At 55.4% G+C, this 24593-nt stretch overlaps 1 long non-coding RNA gene across 6 annotated transcripts; it reads right to left on the reverse strand.

Moving 5' to 3' along the window:
- ZBED4 (zinc finger BED-type containing 4) lies at window positions 1-24593 on the reverse strand. Of its 6 annotated transcripts, none has more exons than XR_004140417.2 (5): window positions 24457-24593; window positions 23431-23543; window positions 22835-22931; window positions 22495-22573; window positions 1-4976 (listed from the first exon to the last, which is right to left on the reverse strand). It is a non-coding gene; the product is annotated as a zinc finger BED-type containing 4 (long non-coding RNA). The 6 variants fall into 6 exon arrangements; XR_010383069.1 differs by lacking the exon at window positions 24457-24593 and adding an exon at window positions 23644-24059; XR_010383070.1 differs by lacking the exon at window positions 22835-22931.

The raw sequence follows: 24593 nt of genomic DNA on the forward strand, positions 1-24593 counted from the left end.
GAAAATTGCAAATAAAAAGTTTAATTTCAGAAACTGAGTTCACCATTTATAAATACACTAAAACAGAGTCAATGCAAATTCAGGTTAATAATAGGTACAGTATTTTAACAAAATGACTCTTCCAAAAGGTCATAGGCAAATCAGTGATTTGGTTCACCCAGAATATTTAACTGGTTTGAAGTAAGAAAATGAACCCTTTTCTAAACGTTGAAGTAAAAACTCTGAAGACGCAGCACTGGTAAAAGAACCTGACAACCGACACTCCGTTCTGATGTCTGGGAGTCTAAATACCCCACCGATGGCTGGACCTTCCCTCGTATAAAAAGAAAATCTAAACCCCTAAGGCTAGTCTTACAGCGGTCCTATGACAGTCTTCCGCCCTGTTAATAAACCGTCTCTTCTAAAAACAGTTTTATACAGAATTTGATCAAATCGGGGTTCAGTGCACAAGTTTCAAGGCAGCTGCACGGTGCGGAGCTGCCGAGTCAGAGGCCTGGACACTTAACAGCAGGACGCTGGAAACGTGTCGCCACGTGCACGGCTACACCACGGGCACCACCGGCGCTCACGCAGGCGGCCGGGCCGTGTCCGAGCTAGCGGACCTCGTAGCCCCTGAGAGGGAGCACGCCCTGCAATGAGCCCGCTTGAGTGACGCGGCGGGAGGCGTCCGCACGCAGCCCCGGCTCCAGACCTGCGCCGACTGCAGTGAACCGCGCGCTCCCGGATGGTCCCCGGCCCCGGCCTGCTTCCAGCCTGCAGCCTGACGGCCTGTGGGGCGGCTTCGGCTCCGCTGTCTCTTGCAGGCTTTACCTGACAGCCGCAAAGCTGCTTTGTTGCAATTAAAGCAATTTAAAACTACAGTACAGTACCTGATTCGTGGTTTTTACACAATCGAGTAAAAAGTCTACAGAATAAAACTGCTTGTATCTTCTCGGCCATTCTAGTAAAACCGGTATCCCACCCCGACTTTTAAAAACACTTTACAGGTTTGAATGAAACCGAATCATCGCATTTCATAACTGACAAGACAGGCTGTATTTAATGGATGCCCTAGAACACACGCCGAGGTCCCTGGCCTGGAGGAGGAGAAGTAAGGCACGTGCAACGTCGGGGAGGGCTTGGGGGGCCTCAGTGTGGACCTGAGAGGGCCGGTCTGCTATCCTGCGCAGCCCTGACCGGAGGAGCCACCAGCCCCAGCAGACACCCTGCCGGCGGCCCCGCCGTGCGTTTCAATACTGAAAGTAAATTAAGGGGAGGTTCACCTTCAGAAAGATAAGCTTTTCAAAATGCTCCATCATGAGCCTGGACTGGGCACAGCTGCCGTTCTCGGTGGGCGTACTGAACAGCTTCTCCGAGGGGACGATGCTGGGGGGGCAGCCTAGGAACCGCACGGCCAAGGCGGAGAGGCTGGGCCAGGCCGCCTTCTTCAGGTTCCAGTAGGCAAGCGGGTCGCAGCCGTGCTCCAGCACCTCCTCCTCCAGGTACGCCAGCACCATGGCCTCGGGCACCCTGGTCGGCCCTCTGGGCTCGCTCCTTTTCACGGTGGCCATGAGAGACCACAGGCTCCCGTCTGCGGCCGAGTCCCCCCGTGGGGAGCCAGGGGCGCACCCGTTGGAGACAGGCGTGGGCTCTGAGGTAGAATTCAGCATTTCTAGTTCCCTGATCAAGTCCTGCTTGTACTGCTCAGCCTCCTCCTCAGAAAAGAGAGAGGCTTTGTAGCGCGGGTCCAAGAGCGTGGCGAGCACATAGCGGGGGTCGCGGAGGGTGGCGGACAGGCGGCCAGCCATGGCCTCCTGCAGGGACTTGAGCATGCTGTCGATGCCCATGGTCTCCTGGAACAGCATCTCCACCCTGCGGTTCAGGATGTGCACCATGGGGATGACCTGGCTGAGCGTAGACACCTGGGCGCTCATCTCCCGGCTGGCAGCGTCGAAGGGCTTCAGGGCGTGGCACACGGACTGCATGACCTCCCACTGGTCGCTGCTAAGGAGTTCCCGGAAGTTGCACTCCACCGACAGCTCGCTGACTGCCCTCCTCTGCTCGATGAGCCGCTCCAGCATGTGGAAGGACGTGCCCCACCTGGACGGCACGTCCTGCAGCAGGTGGTGGGGAGGCAGCTCGTACTCCTTCTGCAGCTCGGCCAGCTTGGCCCTGGCCCGGGGAGAGCGCCTGATGCGCTCGCAAATCTTGCGGGCGGTGCTCAGCAGGCTCTGTACCATCCTCTGGCTTTTGATGGCCTCGCTGACGACGAGGTCGACAGTGTGGCTGAAACACTGCACGCTGGAGCGCGCGCCCTCGTTCAGCGTCTTCCCAATGCTGGGGTTGTCAGTGACGGTGATGCCTACCTGGAGGCCGGTGGACGTCACCCAGGCCTCCCACCAACGCTCCAGCTGCTTCTGGACGCTGCTGCCGCTGTAGTCACAGTCGACCTGCGACACATCCAGGAGCGCTGAGCAGTGGTGGTCCTCCCCGAGCGGCCGCGCCGCTGGCTCGAAGGTGACCCAGTGGGCGGTGAGGGTCAGGTACTCGCGGGTCTGGCTGCTCATCCAGATCCCGGACGTGAAGTGGACAACGCCGCTCTCCGCTGCCTGGAGGTGAGACATGACCGCGCGCTTCACACGGTCGTACATGCCGGGGATGGCGGTCCTGGAGAAGTAGGCGGGCGGGGGCAGCGAGTACTGCGGCGCCAGGTGTGCGAGCAGCCTGCTGAAGCCCACGCTGTCCACAAGCGAGTACGGCTGCAGGTCCAGGGCCATCATCTCCGCCACGAGACGCGTGATCTTCTTGGCGACCGGGTGAGAGTCACAGAACCTCTCCGAGGTGTCGTCCTCTGGGGGGGGCCCCGTGGCCCCAGAGCTGGGGGGCGCCCGGCCACCCGTGGTGGAGGGCGGGGCAGCGGGGGCGTCGGGCTTCAGGGCGCCGCTGTGGAACCTCTGCAGGTGCCGCAGGAGGCAGCTGGTGCCCAGGTTGGTGGGCTTCTTGCCTCTGCTGATGGTCCGGCCACAGTGCAAGCACACGACCTTGGTGGGGTCTGCGGGGCAGGTGGAAAAGTGATTCCACAGCTTGGAGGTCTTCTTGCTGCTGACGGGAAACACGGCTGGACCGCTCCTGGTGACCACCGCGGGCAGGTCAGTTACCTTGGCGGCGGTGGTTTCTGCAGAAGCCAGGGTGGCATACGGAGAATTTGCCAGGCCGGTGCCCAGAAGACCCCTCTGGCTCCCGACCACGTCCGGGTGGCGCCGGTAGAGGTGCCGCATCAGACAGCTGGTGCCCACGTCACCCTTCTTCCCGCGACTGATGACGCAGGCGCAGTGCCTGCACACGGCCTTGAGGCTGTCGGTGGGCGCCAGCGAGAAGTGGTGCCACACTTCCGACTTGAGCCTCCGCATGACCTTCCTGTTCTGCTGGAACATGGCCCCTGCCTCCGGCGCACGCGGGCTTGGCACAGGGCCACGCTCCTTCTCGGGAGAGGGTGCCAGGGAGGCCTCACCTGCATCGTCAGAGGACAGCGCGGCTGCGTCCTCCAGCAGCGCGTCTCTGGCGCTCAGGTGCCTGGGCAGGTCCTCTGGCAGCCGATCGGGGGAGGAGGACGCGGAAGGGGACTCGGGAACCAGCTTCCCTGGGGACGAGGACACGGAGTCGGGCTCTCCGTCTGGCGGTGGCAGTGCAGGCAGGAGGGTGGGTGGCGCTGAGTAGGGGGGTGGCACGGCTGCGCCCCCGCCGTTCTCTCGCAGCACGATGGCGCGGTGCGCCCGCCACATGTGCCGGATCAGGCAGCTGGTGCCCAGGTCCTTCCCGTTCTTCCCACGGCTGAACTCGTTCATGCAGTGAATGCACACGGCCTTGGAGCTGTCCAGCGGCGACAGGTAGAAGTGCTTCCAGACCGCAGACCTCCTCCGGGACCCCGACGTGCTCCTGGGGACAGGGAGGCTCCTCTCGGCCCCGCCGTCCGCCGCATCCTCGCTGTGGGGTGCAGGCAGGCGGGGCGGTGGCACCCCCAAGGCTTCTTCCCGGCCGTTCCTCTCAGACCCAGGCACGTCGGATGAGACCTCCTCAGAGGATACGGCGGACACAGATTCCTCTGTCGTGTGCTCGGGGGACGGGGTCTGAGAGGCCGCTTTCCGGGCTAGTTTGATGGGCGAGAGCAAGGGGCCCAGGTCTCCCGCAGTGGTGGCGGCGGGCGGGGGCCGCGGGGCGGGGCGGGGGCAGGGGGCCGGGGCGCCCCCGCCGCCGGGCTCGGGCCCCGGCTCGGCCAGCGCCGTGGGGTGCGCCCTCCTCACGTGTCTCATGAGGCAGCTGGTGCTCAGGTCCTTCTCATTCTTGCCCCGGCTGAACTCCTTCATGCAGTAGGTGCAGATGGCCTTGGTGCTGTCGCGGGGGGAGATGAAGAAGTGTTTCCAGGCTGGCGACTTCTTCCTGGAGCCGGCACCGCGGCCCGAGAGCAGGCTCTGTGCCACGGCCTCCATGGCCACGCTGTACAGGGTGCTGCTGTACTGCGAGAGCAGCGCCCCGTAGTCGTCCCCTCCGTCCGCCTGCTGCCCGTCCTCCAGGCCGTGACCAGGAAGCTGGCCATCGTCGTCCTCTTCTATTTTGAACTTTATTTTATTGGAAACGAACCCCCCGTCCCCTCCGGGCCTAGTCTCCTGGTTATTCTCCATGACTGACCATAACTACTCGGCCGGCTTCAGGTGGGCAGGAAGTCAATCCACGCGCTCATCTGTGCCCCGCGGGTGCCCAGCTTCAGTTCTGTCAGAGTGACCCTATCTTCCGGGGTGTTTGTGAGTATGGCTGATCCTAGATCTTGCTGAGAAGCAGAGTCCAGAGTCCATGTCATCTCAGGGCGCAGAGCACGGCTCCCCCGAAGTCCGACCAGGCCACACTGCACGGTGTGGAAGCACGCCTACGCAGCAGGGGCCTGCCGGCCGTGGGGACAGGAGTCTGGTCATCCTGGCAGCACAGGGACCCTTCTGCGTCACCTGTAAGAGACCGAATCACGTGAGGCACGATCTAAGTCACACGTGTCCAGTCTGCACTGTGATGGGCACATCAGCCTCCACGTGCAGAGAGAGACATGACATGATGGTGAATTGAAATAGAAACCTTGCTTCTTGATTTTTTTACAATCCACTTACACCATGAAAATATCCTGAAAATGCAAAATAAGCAAAAACTAAAGGTATGAATTTAAATTCAAACAACCTGTTGATAAGAGGGCCACACAGCATAAAAGGGTTGCTGGGGATAAGAACCTACGTACTCGCCCTTCACGGTTACCAGCACAGCGACCTGTGGAGGGGACGGGCTCACGGGGTCACCCTGGTGTCCACCTCATGTCCACTGGGGCAGCTCAGCCCGGGGAAGGCCAATGAAGGGCCCGGATAACCTGCCTGGATGCAGTGCCAGCCGGCCTGCGCCCGGACATGCAGGGAGAAGCTTGGCCGCCCTGCCCCAGCCGCGGGGACTCTGGCTGGTCCCTGACTGGGGCCACCTAGCTGCCCTCAGCAGGAGGCACCGCAGCCAGGACCCCGCGAATGAGCTGCCGGAGGAACTGCCGCCTTAGGTCCTCAGGTCTGGTTCAAGCCATAGCACCCCTGCGGGGCCACAGCAGCACCGCCTGCAGGCTGGGCCGCAGCAGGCAGGGTGGCCGGTGGGCCCCTGCGAGGGTGGGGTGGGGGGTGCACCCCACCCCCGCCCACCACGCATCCCTGCCCTGCAACCGAGCGCAGCCTCATCCCTCTTCCCGCACCGCGTTCCCGGGACAGTGCGTGGGGCCCGTGGAGGGAGGGCTGAGCCTCCAGCGCCAAGTGAATCATCCGGGGGCGGCGGCCATCCACCCACCCATGCCAGTGACCCCCACGCAGGGCTGGGCCACAGCAGGGAGGTCACCCCAGGACTCGTTCCAAACCAGCGCGTTTCCAAAGTGAGGCAAAGGCGAGGACAAGAGCCTTCAAGGGACCCCACCCCCTCTCGTGGCTGCCGCTCCGCCACCTGAAGCAAGCGCAGGTGGTTTCGGGAAGAAAGCACCCCAAGTAACAAACTCCAGAGTTCTGCCAGATATTCAAGATCACAAACTAGCATATAAATAAGGCAGCACTACACATACAGGGAAACACCAGGCCCGAAAGCAGAAGCAGCAGGCGCCCAGCACGGAGGCTGCACTCCCGGAGCCGCCGCACGCAGGTGCAAGGTGGTCATGCGCAACAGTAGTTCCACAACGCCACCTGTAATTACACGCTTCGTACATGTAATTACACACAGCTCTCAAAAATAAAATACAGAAGACAAACAAACAAAAAAGCAGAAAGTAAGAGACTACAAAAATGAGCAGCAACCAAAGGTGCACAAACTGGGAATGCAGAGGTGAAGCCCCTCTTCTCTGTATCACATGTGTCTGTGGAGGTAAACTCACAAGGACCCGCCAAAAGCTGCTAGAAGTAACGTGTGCATTTATAAAGTCAGGACATACAAGCCTCGTATACAAAAATAAGAGTATTCCTTTAGTCATACAATAACTGAAAATGCAACGTTTTAAATTCCACATTTAACAGCGCACAATAATATAAAATATTTAGAGATACTTTTTTAAAATACGGACATCACATGTGCACTGGAAACGATGAAGCGCGCTGAGAGCAATCGGAGACGCACACAGACGGAGCTCACAAACTAGGAAACCCCACGATGCCGTGATACCAGTACTGCCTGAACTGATCTCTCAAAACTCAACACAGCTTCAACCCAAATCCTAAGGCCCTCTTCTGCAGTAGCTGATGAGCAGAGGGTAAAACGTGCGGAAATACAAAGACCCGGGAACAAAGCTGCAACGACTTCTGCTCTGGCGCTGACGGGGGGGATGCGGACCGGTCTGCCCCTCCCACAGGGGCTGCCCCAGACGGCTGGCAAACCAGATGAAACAGGTTTATCGCTCGGCTGCACTTCGCAGATACTGCATTTCTCACAAACTGGAGGCTTGTGGCTGGCTGCGCTGCCGTGAGCACCTTTTAGCAACAGCGGCTTTTTAATTAAGGTGAGCAAGCTGTTTTTTCAGACATGACGCTGTCGCACACGCAGACCACAGCACAGCGTAAACCTCACCTTTCTGCACGGGGAAACCAACGTGCGTGCCACTGGCTTCCCCGCGGCAGTCCAGATCTGCCTCGAGCGCCACCTCCGAGGCTGGCCTATGCGTGCAAAGTGCTTCTCAGACAGGACGAGACGCGCGCGTGGACACTGACCAGGGCAGCTCCCCAGAGTCCAGCTGCCACCACGCGGATTCAGGCTGCGGCTGAACACGTTCTGTGTGGGTGTGCGGGACCCACCCTCAAAGCACCAACGGAGAGAAGTGCCTGCGAGAGAAGTGCCTCAGGACCGAGGACCGGCAGCAGCGTGAGCCCCCATGGAGTGCGGGGCCAGGCGGAGGCCTCGGGGCGCAGCCCCGGGCGCTTGGAGCGGAGGCTGCCAGGGAGCCGCCCTGACGGGGCCGCGGCCCGAGCCCCAAGCGGGGCCGCTGACGGACTCACTGCGCCCTGGGGCAGGTCTCAGCGCTCAGCGGGGCGCGCCACCCTGCACCCAACGGTGATGTTCAGAACACCCGACATCAAACCCAAACTACCAGACGTGCAGAAAAGCAGGAAAACGTTGCCCCCGACCAGGAGGGAACCACCAACAGAAACACGCAGCTCTGCACAGCCGACGACATCAGGAGACGAGGGCAGTAAAGGGAATTACGAATACACCGCACAGTGCGGGGAGCAAATGAAACAATGACCACGACGAGGAGCAAACGCAGGGAAGACTGGATGGGGTTTCCAGCAAGGGAGATACAGTGTTTGAAGTGCAAAATACATCAAGGTGCGGTTAACAGCAGTTTAAATACAGCAAAAGACAATCAATAATTTTGGAGACAGAATAGAAGTAAAGCAAGATGGAAAAGAAAAAAAAGAAAAACGTGCAACTTGTCACATCAAACGACGCTACAAAGAGTAACGACAAGCCGCCAGAAGAGCGGCCCAGGTGGGACTCGCGGCCACCGCCCAGCACGCACCAGGACACCGCCCGCTCAGCCACAGGGCTGCCGGCGGGACCGGGACGGGCCCGCGGCCCCCGCACAGGTGCCCGCACGCCCACCAGGACTGCTGTCACTGAAAGGGAGAGAGAACAAGTGCCGACCAGGACGCGGAGACGCCGGAGCCTCTGAGCACTGCTGAAGGGAGGTGGAGGCGGTGCGGCCGCGGTGGGGAACTTAAGTGGTGTCTCACGTGGAATCGAACGTATGTATGTACACGCGTGACTGGGACACTGTGCTGGACACCAGACACTGGCACACTGTAACTGGGTCGACTGGTTTCTCAACAAGGTAAACAAAGAATCATCGTATGATGCAGCAAATTCACTCCTAGGTATGACTCCAAAAGAACTGAAAACACCAGCGCTCACAGCAGAAGCATCTGCAGCAGTCAAAGGGCGGAAATGACCCACGTGTCCATCAACAGAGGAACGGGCGACGACAAGTGGTCTGTGCACACATAGAGGATCATCAGCCTTAAAGAGGGAGGAAATCCTGACACAGGCTTCCCGGATGAACCCTGAAGACATTATGCTCCCTGAAAGAAGCCGCTCACACAAGGACAAATACTTGTGAGGTCCCTAGAACAGGCAAATTCACAGAGAACGAAAACAGATTAAGGGGTTACCAGGGGCTGGGGTAGGCAAGGAAGGGAGGTAACGCTTAACACGTGGGGGGTCCTTCTGGGGTAACGGAAAGGGTTTGGAAGCTGTGGTGACAGTTACACAATATTTGTGAATGCACTTACCGTCACCAGTGTGTACACTTAAAAATGATTAAAATGGCAAATTTTATGCCATGTGTATTTTGCCATAATAAAATAAAGTGAAAAAACACTTTCAGACAGCTGAGATGATTGAGCATCAGCACAGCTGAACCGTAAGAAACATTGCACTCATTTCTTCAGACAAAAGGACTGATTCTGAACAGAAATTCAGATTCACAATAAAGAACACGGGAATGTTAAATATGCAGCCAAACATACAAAAGATGCATTTTTCTCATTTTTACCAATCTCTTCAAAAGATAACTGACTACTTACAGTAAAAATTACTCATTGGGAAGTTTATAACACAGGCACCACATCTGGAAGTAAAGTGTACGACAAAGAAGCTCCAAAGTGCTTTTGAGAAGGAAAAAAGGAATCTCTTACAGCATAAATGACAGGGTGTAAATCCCTGGAGGAGGCTGTAAGTTAAAGATGCACTGAAGAGCGCAGGACCGCGAAGAAAATCCCAAATAAATAAAGCGAAGAGGTATACAGCTCAGAAGACAGAAGTGGAAATGAAAGAGACGAAGCATCCAAGAGTCGGAACGAGATGGTGAGAAGAAAGCAGCAAGACCAGGGAGGCCGCCACTGGGATCTTCGGGGCACGGCGCCGTCCCGTGCCGCCTCCTGGACGCAGACGCGCTGGGCACCCCGGGTGCCCCGTGCCGGCCGTGTCCCTCCCCTGGCCACAGGGTGCCCACGCTTCTGCCCGAGTGTGCGTGGCCTCGCTGCTGGGTCCGGGGGGCTCTGTGCCCTGTGGAAGGCAGCCCTGCACCCGGCACACGCCTCGCCCACGGCTCGACTTTTCATTCTCTTAGCAGTGTTTTCTGAAAGCAAGTGCTTTTCAATTTTAATGAAGTTGTCTGCCAGCTTGTACGCTGACAGGTAAGACCATCCTTCTCAGCGAGGGCTGCCTTTGTAACTTTGCTGACTGTGTGTGTGTGTGTGTGTGTAGCCTATGCTCATGTAAAGACAGCAGCTGTTTACGTACATAAACATGACATAAATGTGTGTACGTCTATGCTTAGCAAATTGTACACTTTAAGTAAGTGCAATTAATTGTACGTCATTTACACCCAATGTGAAAGTACGAAATGCACACGTGTGCTGGTCTCTGCCCACAGCACCGACACAGGGCTCCTAAAGCCCTTGTAATCTCCTGAGTGACACAATGTCCTCTGTGAGGTGACCCCTGTGTGGCTCCGGCACCGTGGCTCACCACCAGAAAGACTGAACCATGATCCGAACCTGAACTTTCAGCTGCCCACCCCCGCATCCTCCAGGAAAGGCCAGAGACCGAGTGACTGAGGGATGGCATCCTCGTGGTGAATCCCAGGGCACAGGGCTTAGGGAACTTCTAGGTCAGGAGACACACAACCTTGAGTCGGGGGGGTGGTCGCCCCAACTCCAGGGGGACAGGAGAGCTCCCAGGGGACAGGAGCTCCCACACTCAGGGCTCCCCCAAGCCCCCGCCCTGTGTGTCCTCTCCTGGCTGTTCAGCTGTGTCCTTTCTCATGTCCTTTGTAGGCAACAACAATACATGTAGGCACATGGCCCCGGAGTTGTGGGAGCCCCGATGTGCAGCCGGTTGGTCACAAATACAGGTAACAACAGGGTTTGGTGTCTGCAGGGGGGCTGAACCTGACTCCACGGCTGAGTCCCACTGATGGAGGCCCAGCTGGTGCAGGGTGGGGGGGCACGTGCCCGGTGCCAAGGGGAAAGCAGCACCCCGTGAGGAGGGCGTCATGAAGGAGAAACAGGACGGGGTCTACCCAAAGGAAGCTGTTTTTTCAGAAATGCAGGGATTGTCACACTGCTTATAAAAGTACGACTAACTATGTGCTGCCTGCAAAAACCACTTTAAACACAAACACTCAGAGGTTCAAAGCGAAGGGATAGAGAGGTGTGGCGTGCTAACACTGACCAGAAGCAAGCTGGTGCGGCTGAATCAGTCAGATGAAGACTGAAGCCAACACACCACGGTGACAAGGGACACCCCACAGAGTGACAGAGGGGCCAATTCATCAGGTGTGCACCCACCTACTAGACCTTCCAAAGATATGAAGCAAAACCGACAGACCTACAGGGAGACTCGGCGGGTCCGCAATTGCAGGTGGAGCTCCACCCACCTGCCCCCGAGTTAATGGTGGACAGAAACTCAGTGAGCGTAAGAGATACACTCAGCACTATTACTAACCTTGACCTGACGTTCATGGAGCGGTCCAAACAACAGCAGAACACGTATTACTTAAAAGTGGACACAAAACATTCATCAAGATAGACTGTCCTCTAGAAAACAAACTTATGGTTGCCAAAGGGTAATGGGGGTGAGGCATAAATGGGCAGTTTGGGACTAGCAGAGACACACTACCGCACGTGCAACAGATGAACAACAGGTCCGACCACACAGCACAGGGAACTGTATCCAGTGTCCGGCAGGAAACCGCAACGGAAAGGAGCATGAAAGAAAGTGTGTACACACATGCGCTGAATCACTGTGCAGCACACCGGACCCTAGCACAACGTCGTGCATCAACTGCACTTCAATTAAGAGAAAAGACGTTCTCTGGACAATAAAGTAAACCTCAATGCATTTAAAAGAGCTAAAACCAGATGAAGAATGGTCTCTGACAACAAGGGACTGGATGAGACATCAACAAGAGAATGATGCCTGGAAAAACCCAAAATACCTTCAGATTAATAACACTTGTGCATTAAGCCAAGGGGTAAAGTGACAACTAACAAGGGGAAAAGCAAAGCAAGTTTAATCCCGAAGTAAACGAGGGGAAGAAAACAGTAGAGAAAAGGCCTGAAACCAATGAAAGTGACAGGAAGAAAAGGGGAGGGGGCCCATGAAACCAAACACCGGTTCTTTGCAAAGATCAGTAAAATTGACAAACATCTGCAGAGAGAAGACAAACATTCCACACCAGGAATCAAAGAGGGGATCATCACTACAGACCTTACAGCGCAAAAAGGTAACAAGGAAGCGTATGAGCAACTTTATAACAGCAAATCCAGCAGCTCCGCGGAGAAGGATAAATTCCTGGGGAGACACAAATTACAGAAACTCACTGAAGAAGTGACAACCTAAACAGCCTGACATCTACTGTAAAAACTGAACTTGTAGTTGGAACCTTCCTGTAAAAACTTCCAGGCTTTGCTGGTGAATTCCACCAAACATTAAAGAAATAGAAGTACTGGTGAAGCAGAAGCTCTTCCAGAAAATAAACGAAGAACGACGTCCCCACTCTTGTTATTCGCGAAGAGCGTTATCCTGACACCCAAATCGGCAGACGCAGTATAAGGAAAGAAGCAGACTCGTACCCCTACGATCACAGGAAAACCTTAACAAAACGTAGCAGGTTCCTAAAAACCTAACAAATCACACTCAGCACTGTATTAAAGACAACACGCCATGAGTAAGTGGGGTTGACCACAAGGATAAATGTTTGGTTTAATATTAAAAAATCAAACAATACGATTCACTCTATTAACAGAAAAGTAGGAAAACCATGTGGTCCTGTCATTAGATGCAGACAAACATTTGACAACACTTCTGTTCCCACTCATGACCAAAGCTCCCAGCAAAGCAGACCTGGAGATGATCACACTAAGTGAAGCCAGTCAGACAGAGGCAAATACCATATGATGTCACTTATATGTGGAATCTAAAAAAATGATACAGATTACCTTATTCACAAACCAGAATCGACTCACAGACAGAAAACAAACTTATGGTTACCAGAGGGGGGCGGGTGGGGGGGATAAGTCAGGAGCCTGGGTTAGCAGATTCAAACTACTACACATAAAACAGACACACAGCAAGTCCTGCTGGACAGCACGAGTTCAGTGTCCTGTGGTCATCTGTAACAGAAAGAAGCCCCAGTGTGTGTGAGGCTGAACCACCCTGCTGGACACCTGGAACTGACACAATGTTACAAACCAACTACACTGAAAAAAGGGAAAAGAACCCTACAGACCTCAAGCAAGATAAAAAGAAAAAACAAAAAAGCTGCCGAAAACAAGAGAGAAAGCAGACCAACAAAAATTACAAGGGGTGGAGGGACATATTTAAAACACCAGTGGGATGGAATCAGCAGACCAGACTGGGGAATCCTACAGGACAAACCGCCCAGTTTCTCTAACAAACGAATTACATCTGAATCCTGATTCAAATCAGCAAACTGCGTAACAGTTTTTTTGGACAGTGTGGGAAATTTCGATACTGAATTAATATTTGATAGTAAGTAATCATTCTTAGTTGATTAAAGTATAGAAGTATTTTGGGTGAAACTTAAAAGAACCCCATCTTTTCACGACACTTAACTGCAGTATCTCCAGATACACCTGGCATTTGCGTTAAAATAACCGCGTGGGGGACACAGACGAAAGAAGAGCCACGAGGCGGCACCTGTGGGGGGCGTGCGCGGGCCCACCCTGCGCGTCTCCCTGACACGTTACAATACTTCCGTGAGAAGCACCTTCAGAATAAAACAACAGATCGCTGATTTTTCAAGAGAAGCAATGTAAACTGGGAAACAAAGAAGCACTATCTTCAAGATTACGGGGAAAAAGCCAAACCAGGATTCAGTACTCAGCAAAGATATTCCTGCAGGAATTTATACGAAATTGGACAAATCACACACGACGTGTGGCCAGGTGACCTGAACTGGAGGAAAGGCAAGCACGCTCGTCAGGTGGGGGCAGTCCCAAGGGGAAGCTCAGCGATGCACTAGGAACAACCAGAGCAACGGGCACAGGAGCCACCGGTGTGGTGACAGGTGGGGGCCCGGTGTGCCCACCGCTGCCAGAGGGCCTCTACTTCCACGTCGCGTCAATGGAATCAACCAAGAACCACAGATACACACACACCCCTACACGCGTATGTGGATAAAAACCCTGAGTTCACGCTGATACCTCCAATTTCACTCCAACGTCACTGCATTATCCTAGCCTCCCTTTTCCCAAATCTGTAACTTCCTTCCCCAACAGTGAGATTTGGTTCCCACTGGCCTTCAAAGATTGACTCATGGCTCAGTCCTACAATATTCAGAAAGCAGACTCGGAGCGCTAGCCCAGACCACCAAGGAGAACAAGAGATACAAGCTTATAAGCTTTTGTCTTTGGGTCTGAGGGTATATAAGCAAGAGTTTCTCGGGTCAGTTTTCCCTCTGAAGCGTAGCTGTTTTATTCATTTGAACTACAGCCAGGTTCATTGTTTTGGTTGGTAATACGGCACAGAACTAGATGAGCAAAACCAGTCTCATGGACAATACCAATAAGACAAAATGGACAAGGTGTTTCCTTGACTCCAAAATATACGCCAAAAATATAAGGACAAACCAAGAAGATATACAAGGCCCAGGTGGTATCAGAGCTGTACAGGCGGAGAAAGAGGGCAGCCCCGGGCACGTGAAACACTGATAGTCCCGAAGTGGCCGCCAGGTGCTCCCTGGGCGCTGCCGAAACCCGAGGCGCTCTCTGCCCAGCATCAAAGCACACACGCCAGGGTTCCAAGGTGGCGGCCAGGGAGGCTGGAGCAGAGCCACCCAGCCCAAGTTTCCCTCCAGGGCAAAGACCCACATTAGAGAGAAACTGCTGGGAAGAGGACTCTGAACTAAGGAGCTCAGGGACAAAAGAAACAGGCGAGGAACGGCAGAGAGGGGAGGGGAGGCCCCAGAGAGCAAGCCGCTGCTCAGAGCCCCGGGAAAGCCCGCTCCCAGGCACGGCTGTCCTGAGTCGGGCCTGCACTGCGGGAACAGCCTCATCCCGGGGCTCCTGTTGAAAACAAACGGCTGCGCTTTGGCAACATCACAGCTGCCTCACCAGTGGGTCAGTAAGGGCCTGGTCAAAGGCTGAGAAGATCTGGGGAACACGCTGTCGATGGGGAGCTTGCAAAAGCTCTGACAGGTCCCCAGGGCGGCAGACAGACATGAGTGTGCGGGACGAGCCTGGGAGGGCCTGAGGGCCCCTCCCTCCGGCTGGCCTTGAAGACGCCCATCCAAGCAGAAGGTGAAGGCCTGGCCCCGCCCCCCGCTGCCCCCGCCCCCGGCCGAGAAGGCAGAGGCATCTGCTCACAGCATTGAAGGAAGTCGCTGACACTAAGGTAGCCAAGCAGAGCCCTAAGTGGCCAGACGCTATAAGGAAAAAGAGACTTTCCAGAATTCATCCAGGAAAGCCACTAACGAAACAGGCAAAAACAAAACAAAACAAAAGCCTGACAATAACAACAAGAGAGAGAGGGAAATTCACCAAAAAACAGAAAGATGACAAGACAGGTGGCAAAGCAGGAAAGTAGAGCCCACCCGCAGGGGAGAAGCAAAGGCTGTCCCTGAGGGCGCCCAGGGGCTGGACTTACTGGACAAGGGCTTCGCACCAGCTTCTGTGACTACGCGGGAAGAACGGAAGGAAACCGCGCAGGAAGAAGAAACTGCAGGTAAGCAGGACAGAGTCTCACCACCTAGGACACCACAGAGAGAAAAATCACGGAAGAGAACCGTCTATGGAATTAGACACTGCGAAGCTGAAATGCAAAACTGCAACGAAGAATTCCCCGGAGGGGCTGGGCAGCCGGCAGAAGGAAGGACCAGCAAACCCGAAAGCAGGTCAGCTAGACAGGAGACAGGAGGTCAGCAGGGGCAAGGACAAGGGAGACTGACAGCTCTCTGAGCCGCGCGGACTGACAGGCATCCGCACCGCGCCCCCGCGGCGGCCGGCTCTCAGGCTCGCGGCTGCGCACGGCGCCGCTGCGGTACAGACCACAGAACCAACGTTAACAACCATCGAAGAACTGAAACTGTACAGATACACCCTTTGGCCAGAATGGAGTTAAACTATGAAACATAAGAGAAATCAGTAAATATCTGAAAATAATAACGTTTCTAAATAACTACGGGCCAAACAGGAAGCACAAGGGAAGTCAGAAACTATCTGCATCGGGATGAAGACAGAGACACAACACACCGCGGCACATGAGCCACACAGCTCACACGGCACCGAGGGAGGGGTCTGCGGCTTTAAGCACCTGCACTAGGGGAGAGAGGTCTCACAGCCACCCAGGCATTCACCTTCAGGCGAAAAACAAAGACAGAAGCAAAACCTAGGGAAAGAACGCCAAGCCAAGGCAGAGAAAAGCAAGCGGCAAAAATCAGTGTCTATTAACACACAGAAAACACAGAAGCGAGGCACAACTTTACTAAAACTCAAAGTCGGTTCTTTGAAAACAGGGACAAAACGGACCGCTCCTTAGCTGGGTCAGCAGGGGAAAAAGACATGGACTGCAAGACGCGGGAGCACTGTCGCCGACACCTCGGGGACGAAATGCAGCTGAGAGCACCATGAACGGTTTTCACCAGCAAAGTCAGCAGCATAGGTGACACGGAAGAATTCCCAGAAAGTAACAAAAATCACCAAAGTGATTCAAGAAGTAATAAAAATCAGAATAAACCTGCAGCAAGTAAAGACTTTGAACTAGTAACTTAAAACCTTCTCATGAAGAAAAACACAGCCCCAGATGGCTTCACTGGTGAACTTTACCAAACATCCGCTGAAGAGATGATACCAATTCTCCGCAGACTCTTTGAAAGAGGACAGGAGTGCTTTCCAGTTTATTCTAAGAGGCCAGTGTCACCCTGGTGCCAAAGCCAGGGACAGAACAAGAAAACTACAAACCAACATTCTTAGACACGTAGTGAAAAACGTAAAAATGGAAGCTGCCACGTCTTCAATAGCGGATAAAGAACACAGCAGAGGGGGCGTGACGGAATCGGGAGAAGTCCGCCTCAGTCTTCTCTCCTCCTTGAATGTCAGAGATGCTAGTCTCAGATAAGAGAACGTGGTAGACAGAACAACGGGTCCTGTATTCGCAGGGTGATAATAAAGAAGCCCACGCGCCAACCCTCCGACGTGTGACTGTGTGGGCGACGCAGCAAAGGACAGCCGTCAGCAAGGATGAGAGGGAACTGAGGTTGCTGGCCCAGGGGAAGGGCAGATGGGCCCGCCGTTATCACGGGCACCTTTAAAAGTGGGTGGAAGAGGCAGAAGGACCGAGGCGCTGACTGGGGGGCTCCCACTGCCCCAAAGTGAGGCGATCTGAACTAAGTAAGGGTCGTGATGGTGATACGTTAAAACTCATCCAGTACGTTACCTCTGTGAGTCCCTGACACCAAAATAAAACCCTCAACTGGTCAGCTTTGGAGGATGACAGGAAAATGGTTGGCTATTTTGGAAACTGGTAAATAAGGAGTCAGAACCGAGCATGTGTCTTCAGCTTCCCCCGCACGCGGCGGTGCTGGGTAGCCGGGAGCGGGTGAGGACAGGGCCCCCGGGCTCACAGCGGTGACTGACAGGGACGCCCGTGTCCCACCGCACTCTCCGAGCCGACGCGACTCTACTGAGCCCACGCGCCCGCAGCCACCAGCGTCAGCGGGACCTGTACCAGGCGCCTGGGTCGGGGGACACAGCCCCCCTGGGAAGGAGTCTTACCAGAGGCCAAACCCAGGCCGGATCAGGCCTTGGATCCAACCACCGACTGACAGGAAACCAAGACAGCGAGACCCGTCAAACCACCTGGGCAGGCCCCAATCCGCAGACTCCAGACCGAGCCCGGGGCCACCGGCCAGCGGCGCGGCTTCCTCTGCACGGAGGTGGGTGACGCCCGCAGGGAAGGCTGAGGCGTCACACAAGACACAGGCAGAACGCAAGTATCAGCCACAAACCGTGAAGGAAAGGAAGTATCTGCACTCAGCGTAAGAGGTGTGACTGGGACAGGACACGTGGGAGGGTGCTAGTGACAGCAAGCTTCACTTCTCGACCCAAGAACGGTCACGGACGTGTCCGCCTGTGACGACTCACCGAGTCATAAACGTCGGTATCTCTCTACTGCTTGACTGTTTTTGCACACACTACTTCAGAATCATAGGTAACAACCATGTTTCTACTTCAGGAAAAAATGCTGCCATTCGCACAAGCAGCCTGCTAGTAGGGAAAATAATTTTTCTACTATTTTAACACCAATTAAAAAATGAAAGCAAAAAGGTATTTCAGCTTTCGTCTTCAAACCAGCAAAGGATTACATTCCTGTGGCGCTTCTGGTAACTATGTGTGTGTGAATGACCGTTTGGTTTTTGCCACCTACCCCAACACTCCAGAGATGACCCTCTGGCCTTGAAAGATGAGGGTTATGTACTGACCGAGCACCCAGAAGTAGTTACTCCACGGTTCTGATTCTCCAGCAAATAAAAATCAGTCTAAAGGTAAAATCAATCAGTGTGGATATAAAATAGGGCAATCAGTGACCATAAGTGGACCAGAACCCCTCGAGAACAAACCTGTTCAGTCTCCCTGTGTCCACGCTGCCCGTAGGCCCTGGTCCACCAGGGGCAGAAGGGTGCCCACCTCCCTCAGCCCCACCCATCTCTGGACAGCTAGAGGCCCATCTGAAAACCAGCATCACAGCCACTAAGAAAACACAGCTACCCTCAGAGTGCGCCCAGCCGCCCTGAACTAGGACTTGAGACTGAAGGGGGAGGAGGAGGAGAGGCAGGAAGGAGAGATCCAAAGCTAAAGCTTCTGGAACTCAGTTTACGTTTTTTAGTTTCAAAGACAAAAACATCTAAGCGTGAAGACAGCTAGTCAGAGGACCCTTTCTGCGGGCTAGAAAAAACAAAGTTCACGGAATACTCTCAGTTTTAGATATATGTTCTAACTTGTTATTTTTTATGTAAAGAATTAAAGAAACACCTTCCAAACTACTGTGATGCGGAGTGAGAAGCAGAGCACGACATCCCGCCAGCCATGTGCCTGGCGCCCCCTGCGGCGTGGACCCCAAGAGATGAGGGAGATCGGCCCTCGCTGAGCACCTCCACGCCGGGCACCAGACAGACGCACTTTTCACAGTCAGGTTGAAGCATGTCAAGAAGCTACGTACGTCAAGATAGCAGGTCTCGCTGGATCAGCCTGGCAGAAACCAAAGGCCGGGGAGCTGGGGAACACCTTCCAAAGTCACGTGCACCCAGGACCCAGCAACCCCACCGCCAGGAACAGACCCTGAGGGCGCGCCCACAGCTGGGCCGAACCCCGCCCCGACACCCGCCCAGGACTGCCACGTCCACAGGCCGCCGAAGGAAAGCGCCAGACGCACAGGCGCAGCAGGCCCAGCGCTGGCTACAGCCCGGGAGAGACGGGAGAGCACGAGGGGCTGCAGGCCTGCGTGGGCGCCGGGCTTCGCAGGAGAGCGGGACGGCGGCAGAGCGCCGGCTGTACCTTTTATATCATTCTGACTTTGAGGCACGTGACTCTTGTACATTAAAATTTAAAAAATTCCAAATCAGAAACAGATAAACCTAATTGTTTATCAAATGGGGAAGTAACTGCAGACAAAAGAAAGTTAGCCAAGGGGCTTTAAAGCACAGGACTTTATTCATCCTAACTATTCATCCTGAGCAGAATACTTACTGAAGGCAAACAGAACCCAACGACGAACAACCGCTTTAAGCCCCGCGAAGTGATCTCGCCAGCAGGAGTAACAGACACTGCAACCTTACCTACTTTACGTGTAGTTAGGCATGGAACCACCCAACGGCACGAAGAATCAAAATTTTCAGGTAAGAAAACGATACAAATTTTAAAAATCAAAGAAATTAAGTGAGACTGCAGATTTTTAAGTCTGTACTGCGAACACGGTGCGTGTCCCAGCTCCGTCCCGCGGACTAGCACAACTGCAGCCTCCACCAGCCTTCTGCGCTGAAAGGGGGCAGAGTGCCCTGGGATGCGCGGGCAAGGGACCAGGAAAGGCTGGGAAGGTGCCAGAAGGAGTGCCCCGGCCGGTGCTGCCATGGCTCCGCGTGCCCGCCGGTCGGGCGTGACCATCTGGACACCAAAAACAAACCAGAAGACTCGAGCAGCTTACAATGTAATGAATGAGTAAAATCTGCACTGACATTCAAAGAAGAAAAAGGAAAAATAAAACGCCTGCTCCAAGGAGGGGACATTACAGTTGCTCCCCGGACAAGCGGTGAGAAAGGGAGAGAACGCAGCGTGGGTCCTGCCCTCCCAGACTGTCACGGAAACGGGAGACGCGGGCAGAAAACGCTCTGGCGCTGGGAGGCGGCGCAGTTCAGGAGGACAGTGTGGCAGCGTGCCCACCCCGGGGCGGCTAGGACTGGGGCAACTGCCACTCGTTGCCCGACCCGAGCCCGTGGAGGGCCGGTGCCCCAACCTGCCGCCTTGTTCAAGGGCCAGCTATAAATGACAAAGCAGCGAACAATCCAGAACACGTTCGCAAGACAGCTGGCCCAGGCTCTCCCGGGCGGTGGGAGGGGAGGTCTTGCTCCAGAATAGCAGAGACTAAAGGGACAAGCAGTGCAGCTACCTCACCCAGGTTCTGGTCTGGAAAACAGCTGACGAACACACGGGACTCTGTGGCCCGAGAGCTACGAGGGATTGCCGTTCATCTCGCCCACGGCCGTCCTGCTGGTTACAGAGAACTCCCCCGCCTTCCCTCTGGAGAAAGGGACACTCGGGTGAAGCGCAGTGACATCCGTGACCCTCTCAGAAAACGATCAGAAGCACCAGCTGGCAGAGGGTGGCCGTCACCCAACGTCGTGACAAGCTCTCCACCTTGGGGCAGTGCGGAGAGGCCACGGACCACCCCTCCAACCCTCTGTAACGCAGCCTTCCAAGCCCCGAAGCGTCTCTGTCTTCACTCAGCGTCCACGTGCACCCCGGGGGCCGCGGCCGCACGCCTGGTTGCTCCACCCCGGACGGCAGTCTTCCGCCACATCAGCAGGTCTGGTCCACATCTGAGAGGCACTGCCATATTCCAGGGGTGGTAACGGCATCACTGGCCTCAAAGACAGAAGTTCCAGTGAGACCGACCGCATTCCCACACAGAAAGTGCCCCCTGGGCCGGGCTCGGTGGCGACGGACACCTGCAGAGCAGTAGCCCTCACAAACCCAGAACCAGAGCCACTTCCACGAGAGGGGGGCACAGTGATCAGGCCACCCTGGAAACAGCACATTCTCGAGCAGGCCAACAGACTCCGTCAAGGTCAGCTGGCCCCTGCTCTACCCCTGAAACGTCCTGGGTCACAGATCAGGGCTACTTGGGTTGTTCCGCTCAGTCTCTTTGAGGGTCCCCTTTACCAGGCAGCAGCACCCTGCCCCTACCTTCTCCCCCGATCCCTGACACGTCTGAAACTGCTACTGCAGCTGGAAGCTGCTAGGAGGGTCTTTAAACTGTCCTCTTCCTTCCAGAATGTGGAATGCGGCCTGGGACGGAGTAAGTGGGGCCGTCTCCAACAGCACACAGCGCCTGGCACTGCTCTGCCTCTGAGGTGCGGTTCAGCTGGCGGTGGCTGTGGATAAAAGCTCAGCCCCTCAGGTGACATCCGTGGAGCAGTGAAGCAGGACCGGCAGGTGGAGCGCAGGGCCCCTGGCCAAGGGGCTGGGCCCTCCCCCCACTCATCAAGGAGCCAGCACACAGAGCATGCCCCGTGGGCCAGCGGGGGACGCCCCAGCCCGGCCTACCTGGAATCAGCGGTTTCTACCGGACACAGACTATGCTGGGAGGGAGCTGGGCACAGCTGCTCAAAGACCTTAACCTGAAGGAGGGCAGAAACCAAGCAGAGTGCGCGCCTCACCGAGGGCTGGGGAGGGGGATTCACGGGACACAGGCTCCAGCAGGGCCCAGCCTCTCCACCGCGCTGAGCTTCCCGCTCAGGGCCTTCACTCCGTCGCCTCAGACCCTAAATGGCTGGGCTCTAATGTCCGCTGCCTTTAATGTCCTATTGGACCTCAATTCTCAAACCGTCCAGCCCCTCTGCCTGCCTGCCTGTGTTCTTCCTCGGGGTATGGTTATCCTGGCCATCACTACGGAAGTCCTCCCCGCGGCAGGGAGAAGGGCGCCAAGTGCAGAGCGGGAGGAGGGAGGACTGAGGGCCTCACTCAGTCAGGCACCTCCGCCTCTCCTGGTCCCTCTGCCTCAGAGTCAGGGGCACGAGAACAAAGGACTTTTATTCCTAACAGTGCCTTCCAGGATTTCAGCTACTAAGAGCACATCAAATAATGAGCGAGGAAGGGATCTAAAATACTCCAGAACGAAGAGAAAGCCAGGCAGTGACCAGGAGGGTAAGGGAGAGGGCCGCAAAGACGAGGATGCAGGGGGCCGGGCCGCGGGAAGGAGGCTGACGGTGGGGTTGTGTGCCGCAACCCATGCTCGGAAGGGGGGCCAGAGCCCAGTCCGCAGGGCGCTGAGGGGCAAACTGGGACTTTTTTATGTAGCTCAATTCAGTGCAACACAAAACGTAACTGCGACCAATGGTTCCTATAACTTACGTCAGGTCCTGAGATTTAAATAGTGCCTTAAATATCAAATAGTAATTACAAGAACGACAGTAACTGACTCTCAGTGGTGTGTTTCGTGCAGAGAAGCTCAGAAGGAATGCTGGTGGGGGCGAGTCAGACGGGCCTCTGACCAACCATCCAATGCTCCTCACTCCGCCAGCACTGTGCCCAGCAGTCACCCACCTGCCTCCTTCCCCTCACAAGGCAGGCCTCACACTGGAGGGAAGAGCAGACCAGAGCTCAGATAACAAAGGAGCTGCAAACAGGAAAAGAAAAAGCTCAAACACAAAGTGAGGATAAGGACGGCACTGACCACGATCACTGCTTGTCACGCTCGGGCAGCTGCATCTCCCAGTCCTGGTCACTCTCCAAGTTCTACGCCGGATGGGGATCTGAAACACGGACACACACTTCCTTCACTATGTACATACTGCATCAGGGCCTTTGCACACACAGAATTCAATCAATGACTCTAATAATTTACTTAAAACCTTTCACAACGTGTCAGGAACACACTTCGCAGAGACTGAGTTACTCATGAGCCTCGTCATGTGTGGTGACATTAAAAACAGCAGAATTTTCATGTCCAAAAACATCAGGAATTAACAAGAACAGTACTGGGGGGACAACAGGGGGTGCCGTCAAGTAATCACCTGTGATGTGGCCTAAAAGTCTGAGCTTTCTTCCGATACAGGAGATTAACTGCTTGAAGATTCGCAGAGTCACTTTTAACTTGTGCTAGATCTTTTCCTGAGAAAATGTAAATCATGACAAGCACACATAATGTTTTAGGATTACAGGAAGTGTGCACCCCTGAATGGACAGCCCAGTGGGAACCCTCAGAGCACAGCCAAACTGTTGGAAGTAGTTTCCTCTTACAAGATAACTTTGTTTGAAAATTAGTTCATAATAGCTAAATTTGCCTTATTCAGAGCCCTTTTAAAAAACTTCAAACAAATCCTCCCTGGTCCCCTAAGTTTGTCACCATGGTATAGGGAAAGCATCAAAAATTAATATTTCTATATAAAGTTACAAGGATGCACCTGCTTTAGCAAACTGGCCTTGTTAAAGTCTGAAGTGGATTTTTTAAAACTATGGACTTGATCTGATCAGAGTTAATTTCAAAACAAATAACTTTCCTTTTTTTCCTCTTTTTTTACAAACATGAGGATGCCAACAAGCTTCTTCTGATGTCTCAGCTAGGCAGGGACGTGTTTCCAGAGAGGTGCGTGTGTTTACTGAAACTCACCCAAAATACAAGCAGAGTGAGGGGGCAGGCAATTCTCTTAAGCAATGCGGGTGGTGTGGGTCACAGAAAAAGGACAAAAGAGGATACACAAACGATTCCATCTTTACTTGAGTCTAGAAAAACCACAAATGGAAAAAACATTTGAAATCATGCTTTGCAATTTGACTCGTATTTTTACTAATTAAATTTGACTGGTCATACTCAGAAACGTACACAATAACTAAAACGCCTCAGAAGCATATAGCAATAAAGAACTCATGTGCTTCTTAAGACATATGGCCCTTGGCTGTCTCTTCCTGGAAGTGCACTGAAGACGAAATATGCACCCAGAGAAAAATCCTAAAAACATCATCTGTAAGGGAATTCGCTGCGGTGGCGGGCGGGGTGGGGGCGCAAAGGACTTCAGGAAAGACACTCGATGAGCACCTGTCCGCCTGGCCTCGACCCCACCCCAGGACCTGTCTTCTCGGCGCCTCCGGCCGCCCGGCCCGTCCGCGCGCACCGGCTCCCGCGTGGTCAGCCCGCAGACTGCACGCGGGCGCGGGCACTCCTGCCTCGGCGCCCCTCCCCGAGCCTCGGCGGCCCGCGCAGCGTCCGGTCCCCGAGGCTGTGGCGGGGGCAGAGGTCCGCACCAACTTTGCACCACTTCAGGTGTTTCCTCCACCAAGCCCCGCGGCCCGGAAAACGCGCCCGGCTGCGCTCGCCCGGCGGGGCCCGCCGCGCGCCAGCTGTCAGCCGGGGCCGAGGCGGGGGTCGCGGGGCCGGCCCGCGCTCAGGCTCGGCGGCCGAGTCGGGCGGCCCGGGCGGGGTCCCGGCGACGGGAGGCCGCGCCCCCGGCCCCCAACCCCCGGCCGGCGCAGGCGATTTCGCGGCAGGCCCGCTCCCCGCCCTCTGCGACCCCCGCCCCCGCCCCCCGCCCCCGCGGCCCGGGCGCCCGCGACCCCGGACCCCGCGGCGCGCCAGGACGGCCGGGCCCCAGGCGCGCGCTCGCGGCTGAGGCAGAGCCGGCGCCGGCCGCGCACTCACCGCGGGCGCCGGGCGTGGGTGCTTCGGAGCGGCTGCGGACGACGGCGGCGCAGGCGGACGCGCTCCCATTCATTAGCCGCGGCTTTGTCTGCCCCCGCGCCCCTCCCGCCGCCGCGGCCGCCGCCGCCGCCCGCCCG

The sequence above is a fragment of the Camelus dromedarius genome, chromosome 11, assembly GCF_036321535.1.
Source record: "Camelus dromedarius isolate mCamDro1 chromosome 11, mCamDro1.pat, whole genome shotgun sequence".
NCBI classification, from domain to species: domain Eukaryota; kingdom Metazoa; phylum Chordata; class Mammalia; order Artiodactyla; family Camelidae; genus Camelus; species Camelus dromedarius.